Source organism: Chrysochloris asiatica, unplaced genomic scaffold (assembly GCF_000296735.1).
Source record: "Chrysochloris asiatica unplaced genomic scaffold, ChrAsi1.0 scaffold00240, whole genome shotgun sequence".
Lineage (NCBI taxonomy): Eukaryota > Metazoa > Chordata > Mammalia > Afrosoricida > Chrysochloridae > Chrysochloris > Chrysochloris asiatica.
In genome coordinates this window covers 3,936,323-3,944,974 of record NW_006408758.1, presented here as the reverse complement: position 1 = coordinate 3,944,974, position 8,652 = coordinate 3,936,323, and the positions used below count along the sequence as shown (strand labels likewise).

Here is an 8,652-nt window from a genome sequence, read left to right as displayed (position 1 = left end):
GTATTCCATCTGGTGAGGTCCATGTGTATAATTGTCTCTTATGCTGTCTAAAGAAGGTATTTGAAATGAACAAATCATTGACTTTGCAGAATTCTGTCATGTGGTCACCAAGGCCATATTTTCCAACTGCTGATCCTTCTTCTTTGTTCCCAATCTTTGTATTCCAATCACTGCTAGTGATCAATACATCTTGATTGCATGTTTGATCAATTTCAGATTGGAGAAGTTGGTAGAATTCTTCTATTTCATCCTTAATGACTTTAGTGGTTGGTGCATGAATTTTACTTATAGGGGTATTAACAGGTCTTCCCTATTGGTGCATGTCTATTATCCTATCACAGACAGCATTATACCTCATGACTGATCTGGATGTATTCTTCTTGACAATGAATGCAACACCATTACACTTCAATTTGTGATTCCTGGCATAGTAAACCATGTGGTTGTCAGATTCCAAATGGCCAATACCAGTCCATTTCAGTTCACTAATGCCTAAGATTTTGATGTTTATGCATTCCATTTTCTTTTTGACAATTTCTAATTCTCCTAGATTCATGCTTAGTACATTCCATGTTCCATTTGTTTCTCTTCATATTGAATTGTGCCCCATCAGCAAATGAAGGTCCCCCGGGCATTTCTCCCACTGGCTTTATTCCATTCACATCTTCGCATTCAACACTACTTTGAGAAGGCAGCTCTTCTCCAGTCGCAATTTCAGTGCCTTCCAACCTGAGGGGCTCATTTTCCAGCACTATTTCTGACAATGTTTCTCTGCTATTCATAAGGTTTTCAGTGACTAAATATTTGGAAGTAGTTCATCACTCCTTCTTCCTAGACTGTCTTCATCTGGAAGCTCTTCTGAATCCTGTCCACCATGGGTAACCCTGCTGGTATTTAAAATACCAGTGAAATAGTTTCCAGAATCACAGCAACTCACAAGCCTCCATAGTATGAGAAACTGACAGATGACTGGTGGAGTTATGTCCTTTGACAATTATGTTTTGTGAGAAATTACAGTATATTGCAGACCCTGGAATTTAAAGTAGGTGAAGAGAGGTGATTGATATCAATGGTTATGGAGTGCTGTAACATATTGAAAACGTTGGACAGTTGGGTTATCTTTAAGCACCACCTGATAGGCACTAGCTTTTTGGAGATCTTTCTAAAAGAAATTATTAAAACAATATTGAAGAAAGTTTACTATGGTAGTGCATGTTAATGTCTTCATGGTTACTTCATTCCCTCACATTGCTGAATATTATTCCATTATATTGAGAATGGTATCCGATTATATTGATATTGTTGTTGTTGTTGTTGTTAGGTGCCATCGAGCTGGTATATATTCAAGGTCATATTTTGGCTCTTGTGGACTTGTTTTCATTTTCTTCAGCTTCAGATTGAATTTTCATATGAGCAATTGATAGTCTGTTCCACAATTTGCCCCTGGCCTTGTTTTGATTGTTGATATCTTTTCCATCATCTCTTTCCACAGATGTAGTAAATGTGATTTCTGTGTATTCCATCTGGTGAGGTCCATGTGTATAATTGTCTCTTATGCTGTATAAAGAAGGTATTTGAAATGAACTGACCCATAGCAACCTTATGCACAGTAGAACAAAACACTGGGCCAACCTCACTACTGTTGCCATGCTTCAGTCCTGCTGCCACTTGGTCAATTTATTTAATTGGGAATCTTCCTCTTTTTCTCTGGCCCTCCACCTTAACAAATATGATATCCTTCTCCAGCAACTGGTCCCTCCTGACAATATTTCCAATGTGTGAGAGATGAAGTTTGGGCATCTTGACCTCCAAAGAGGTCTGGCTGCACTTCTTCTAAAACGAATCTATTGGTTCTTTTGGCAACCCATGGCACTTTCAATGTTCTCCTCCAACACCATAACTCAAAAGCATTAATTCTTCTAGGGTCTTCCTTATTCACTGTCCAACTTTTGCATGCATATGAGGTTATTGAAAATACCATGGCTTGGGTCAGGCGCACCTTAGTCCTCAAGCTGACATCTTTGCTCTTCAACACTTTATAAAAATTCCTGTGCAGCAGATTTGCCTAATGCAATATGTCATTTGATTTCTTGACTGCTGCTTCCATGAGTGCTGATAGTTGATCCAAGAAGAATGAAGTCCTTGACAACTTCAATTTTTTCTCTGTTGATAAGAATGTTATTTATTGGCCCAGTAGTGAGGACTTTTGTTTTCTTGACATTGAGATACAATCAATACTGAAGGCTGTGCTCTATGATCTTCATCATTAAATATTTTAAGTTCTGTTCACTTTTAGCAAGCAAGGTTGTATCATCTGCATGTCTCAGGTTGTTAATGAGTCTTCCCTCCAATCCTAATGCAACACTTTTCTTCATATAACCCAGCTTTCAGATTTTTTGCTCAGCATACAGGTTATATAAGTATGGTATATTTATATAGCATAATTATTCATCCACCTTCTTGTTGATAGACACATAAATAGAGAAATATGGATTTTTGTTGTTGTTTTTAAGTGCCATTGAGTCAGATCTGACTCATATTAACCTGGTAGGGTTTGCAATGAGCAACTAACTGGTGAGCTTGAACCGCTGACCTTTTGGTTCAAACCAACCTTTGCAGTCAAGCACGTTATCCTGGAATGCCACACTAGGACTCCAGTAATATGGATAGAAGTGACATAATAAATAATTAGGTGCCCTGCTGACATAAAGGAAATCAAACTGAAATGAGACACTACTGTACAAGTCCAATTGTTAAGAATCAGAAAGTGCTTTCTTACAGAAGTGAGATGAATATTTTGGATTGATAAAAAATTCTGTGTCTTGTTTTGGGTGTTAGTGTTTTAGAAGTATTAAATTATAAATTCTCATTAAATACTAAGTATTTATCCTTTCTTTGTATATTGATTACACATCATCACAAAGTAAGGTAACCCAATGGATTGCGGAAATCAAAGAACAATATAATGGTATCATATGCAAGTAGAATTTAGGTAAAGATAATTCAGAATCAATTGCAGCAGTACATGGTTAGTAAACAGCCAGAAATTAAAGCAAAATTAGAAAAGGATGTGGAGCTAGAGGTAGCATTGCTGATGTCAGATGGGTCTTGTTTGAAATCAGGGAATAACAAAGAGATGTTTACTTGTGCTTTACTGACTATGTAAAGTCTTTTGACTGTGGATTATAACACACGATGAATAAACTTGCAAAGAAAGTTTATTCCTGAACACTTAATTGTATTTCTGAGGAACCTGTACATAGAAAAAGAGACAGAACTAGAGGAAACTGAATGGTTTAAAATCAGTAAACGTGTATGTCAGGGTTGTATCCTTTCATCATACTTATTAAATTTATTTAATTTAAATTATGTTGACCAAATAATCCAAGAAATTGGATTATATGAAGAAGAATATGGCATCAGGCCTGGAGAAAGACTCATTTAACACCTTGCAATATGCAAATGATACCATATGGCCTGCTGGAAGCAAAGAGGACTTAAACTACTGATGAATATCAAAGATCCAAGAGGACAATGTTCAGTATGGATTGTACCTCAATGTAAAGAAAACAAAACCCTCACAACTAGACCAGTAAATTACATCATAATAAAAGGAGAAAAGGTTGTAATTGTCAAATACTTCATTTTGTTTGGAACTACAATTAGCACTCACTGAAGCAGCAATCAAAAAGTCAAATGAAGTATTACATTAGACAAATCTGATGCAAAAAGTCTCTTTTAAATATCAAAGAGTAAAGTGTAAGGTGCACCTTATCTAAGCCAAAATACTTTCAAGATCTCATGTGCATAGAAAGTTTCATAATGGATAAGGAAGAACTGAGAATTGGAGTATTTGAAAATGGTATTGGATAAGAATATTGAAAGAACCATGAACTGAGAGAACAAACAAATCAGTGTGGGGGAAATGCAGTCAGAATTCTTCTTAGAAGTGAGGATAGAGAGACTTGGTCTTTCATACTTCAGACTTGTTATCAGGAGGGACTGGACCCTGGAGAAATACACTAAGCTTGGTAACTTGAAGGGTCAACAACAAAAAAGGAAGACTTCAAATGAGATGGATTGGTACATTGGCAGCAAAAATGGGTTCAAACTTAATAACAACTGTGAGACTGGAGAGGATTGAGCAGGGGTTCATTCTGTTGTGTATAGTACCACTATGTTTTAGAACTGACTTGACTGTACACAACAACAACATAAAAAATAGATGTAATATTTTGGTCTTGTTTAATCTGAGTCATATCTAAATCTCTTACCAATATATTTGTGATTAGCCATGTATCTCTATAAAAAGATTATTTGAAATAAAAAAAACAAAACTAAAATTCAGTTTCTGATTTGCACTAACTGTATTTGAAAGGCATAGTATACAAAGGAAGTCCTCATGTGACACTGTAGGATAAGCACTGGACTGCTAATCACAAGGTCGATGGTTCAAACCTGCCAGCTGCTCCTTGTAAACCTTTTACAGTATCATATGAGTCAGAACAGAGTCAGTGGCACTTAACAGCAACAAGAAAACACAGAAGACTCTGCATTAGGCATTGCAGATGTAGAACATTTCCATCACTGTACGCTGTTCTGTTGAGCAGTGCTGATCTAAAAGAAAGCTATATAAACAGTATCTGAGAATTACTCACTACCGATAAAATTCCTCATTATATTTGTGAGTCTAATGACATTCACTTCCTTCCTTACTTCATTTCTAATTTGAAGCACTATGACTTCTGTTCTTACTCTCCAGCAAAGATAGTTGTTATTAAATGCCAGTGGTTGGCCACAACTCACTGGGACCCGGTATAGGGTTACCAAGGAGTAACTTGTATGTTAGCAGTCTTGTGCTTATCCTGCATTGCCATACCAAACTCCAAAGCAAAGGTGGTTATCAATGTCAATCACAAAAGCTCAGTCATCCTTTCTTGTGCTCATTCTTCTTGTAATCTCAGCATCTTTAACAATTCATTCAATTTCTTCTATCTGTACCTACATTTTATTCTAACTTGTTCTTCTGCTTTTATATGTTTTTTCTGGCTTTAGCCTTATTTAGACTTTGGCTGAATTCTCCAACACTGAATGCTATGTTTTTCAAATCATTTTTTTAAAAACATGACGTGTTTTCTTCAATGGAAATATAACCTAAAGTAATAAACAAACAATAGACCATCCTCACTCTATTGTGTGGAACAGTAATTATTTACTCAGAGCACCACACCCTACCTTTCCACTCCAACTGTGGCCTCCACTTTAAATCAATATACTACTTTCATTCTCAAATGACTGGCAACATAGACTTTTAGTGACTGATACCTTATCCAAAATGACACTTAAGTTTTTTGGGTTTTGTTTCCAAATCTACCTAGTAAATCTTTATTTCACTCAAGCTAGAGTGATCAATCCTCTACACTTAAGTATCTTCTTTACCCGACCAATCCAAAATAGCTAAACAAAATGATTAGTAATGAAAAATGTAGGAATCAGCACATCCTTTTGTTTCGTGTATTTTAAGGATTAAAAAGTGTTTTAAGTTTGTACTTCCGAATAGGAAAACATTATCTGAATGGATACCCTACTGGAAAATGAATGTAATGTCTCAACTACATTGGAACTGCAGGGAAGGGTGGTCTCAGAGCACCCCAGCTTTATTGATGAGAAAGTCAGAGTTACATGTTTGCATTACTGTGACATCCACTGAGTGCTCTAGGGTGCTTTTCCTTAAGCAAGGGCTTTGTCAGAAGACGTTTAGGCTTGACCTCCAAATTTGGCTGATAACTTACTGATGAGATTCAGAATCTAGGGTTACTCTGATGCTTGGACATATTTTCCAGGTTCTGAGCCACATCCTGCAAGCCACATCCTGCAAGAATCCATAACTTCTGGATCCTGCTTGGCTGCAAGAACCTCTGGATCACTAAGAATCTCATTGAGCCCAGGCATGCCACCTGCCATTCCAGTCATGCCACCAGGAAAGCCACCTGGAAAAGAGCCATGCTGAGCTCTGGATTGCTGGATGTTGTCTGGCTTCTTCCCCCCTTCCTTCCTTCCTCATGTTCTTCCTGAGCCTTCTTAACCCTTTCTATTCTTTCTTTGATCTCTTGCTCTTCACGTTTTCATTCATACTTTCTCCTATGTTCTGCAATTTTCTGGGCCCTCGGTTGAACCTCTTTCTGTATTGCACTAGCATCTTCATCATAGTCCAGTTTACAAGCAAGAACAAGGTCATGTGCTGCTTCTTCCCAATGGCACAGAAGTCTATGTGCTTTGACTCAGCACTTTTAGGGCTGAGCTGAATCAGGATTCATTTCAGTGACTCAGTCACAGTCTCGGATGGCAGCATTTGGCTTCTGTAATGTGATGCAGACAATGGCTCTCTTGGCATATAGAATGGCCAATGGAGGATTGAATTTGATGACATCTGTGAACAAGTCGATGGATTTCTGTAGTTCACCATTATTTAGGGCATCAATGGCAGCCACTTGTTTTTATCATTTGCCTGATTCATCATCTCCTCAGTTATCTCTACAGTTTCATCTCCCATTTCTTGAGGGCCATATAAGTCTGGTTCAATCACACCTTCATTGTCAATTTCTAGATCACTTTCTTCATTTGATGAATGGTTCATCTGTTTTTATGCTTTCTTCCAGCTTCTTATTATCTGTTTATTCTTTTTTTTCCTTGGTATTCTCTTCTGATTTTGCTTTCTGAGTAGCAGGTGGTATTTTACCACCTATGTTTGTGGGGGTCCATGGACCACAGGGGGTGGGAGGCATAGGACATGGTGGAGAAGACTGGAGCCCAATTCTAGGCCTGGGCACTAGCTCAGCATGACTGTCAACACTTAAGTTTTAATCTCATTTCTTCTCCTGGACACTTTTTCTACCTTTATCATCAACTGCTCCTTGAAAGAGGGTGTTAGAGATTGAATTGTGTCCCACACACAAAATGGTTTGTTGATGTTCTATTGCCTGGTATATGTGAACATAGTCTTGTTTGAAAGTAGATTTTCTAAGGATATCAGTTAATATGAGGCCATAGACGAGTAGGAAGGATCCCAGTCCAATACAAATGACATCTTTATTAAAGAAGAGGCTCATGGAAACATGCATGCTGAGTGAAGATGGACAACGTATGGATAAAGAACATGAAGATGGACATGAAGATAAAGCCTGTAGCTGCAAGACAAGGAACACCTGAGACTACCAAAAGTTGCAGCAGAAATCCATCTCCTTTAACCTTCAATGAGAATAGGGTTCTGCCCAGATCCCAAATTCAAACTTACTGGCTCCAACCTCTTTGTGGTACTTTATTTCTGCCATTGTAGGAAAATAATACATAGGCTAACACAAAATAATATAGCCTAACACAACTTTATATTATTTTCCAAAACTGTCTTCACCACGCTCCTCAATTTTTATTTCTCTTTAGTTTATACCTACTAATATATCAGAAAAAGGAGGCCTGTAACACAGTGAGTAAAGCACTAGACTGCTAACATTGTAAAATTCATGTGAGGAAGATGAGGCTGTCTGTTTCTGTAAAGACTTAAATCTCTGAAAATCCATGGAGTAGTTCTACTCTGTCCTATTGTTAGGCAGGTAGACAGGGAAAAGGAAGAGGGTCTCAAGTCACTCTCTGTATAGCCTGTCACAACAGAAAGAAACCAATCTCAGCAATAAGGGAGTTCTGAGAAGAGGGGTAGGTGAGAGTGGAAACTCTTATAAAGGGGAAATTGTTAGGCAATAATAAGCTAAAATCTGAAAAACAGGACTCATGGAAACCATATTTAGACAAATTTCCTAGATCTAAGAAGAAAATTAGACTTTCTCAGCAATAAGAAGACCCACCAGCTGCTCCTCAGATACCCGATATAGGGTTACTATGAGTCCTAACTGACTGGAAGACACTTAAAAGCAATGTTGTTGATGTTGTTGTTAAATGCCATCAAGTTGGTTCCGATTATGGCAACTCTGTATATGGTTTCCGAGGAGTGACTGGTGAGTTTAAACTGCAGATCTTGTGGGTCAAACTGACCTTGCAGTCTTGCACGTGTCTTATAGAGTCACACTACAAGTCCAATTGTTGTTGCTTTTGTTAGGTATAGTAGAGTCAGTTCTGAGCCTTAGCCACTCTGCATAGGCTTTCCAGGAGCAGATGGTGAGCTTGATTTTGCCAACCTGGCAGTTCAAACCAATTTTGCAGTCCAGCACATTAACCAATATTGCCACATCAGGACTCTAAAAATCCAATGTTGTTGTTGTTGCTAAGTGCCATCAAGTTGGTTCCAACCCATAGCAACCCTGTAAAGGGTTTATGAGAAGCAGCTGGTGAGCTTGAACCACCGACCTTGCAGTTCAAACAGCTTTGCAGTCTGATGCATTAACCCAAAGCACCACATCAGAACTCCTAGAAATCCAATAGAGGGATTAAAAAAAAGAGGAACTATTGTAAAAGGGAAGGCATATTGGGGAAAGAGTAAGCTATCTAGACAAATTCCTCAATTTAACTGCTTGGTCACTTGAATCAGGGGTACAATTCACACGTTTGATGGAGGAGATATAGAGAACAAGCCAAATTGTACTTGATGCTCTTCCTCTTCTCCAGTCTTGAGGTGGAAAGTGTACTTATCTCTCTGTAACA

General features: G+C 38.0%; 1 pseudogene; it reads right to left on the bottom strand.

Annotated features, from left to right (window-relative positions):
- Nucleotides 1–5,757: 5,757 nt before the first annotated feature.
- LOC102840034 lies at nt 5,758–6,734 on the bottom strand (annotated as a pseudogene).
- Between the last annotated feature and the right edge of the window lie 1,918 nt (nt 6,735–8,652).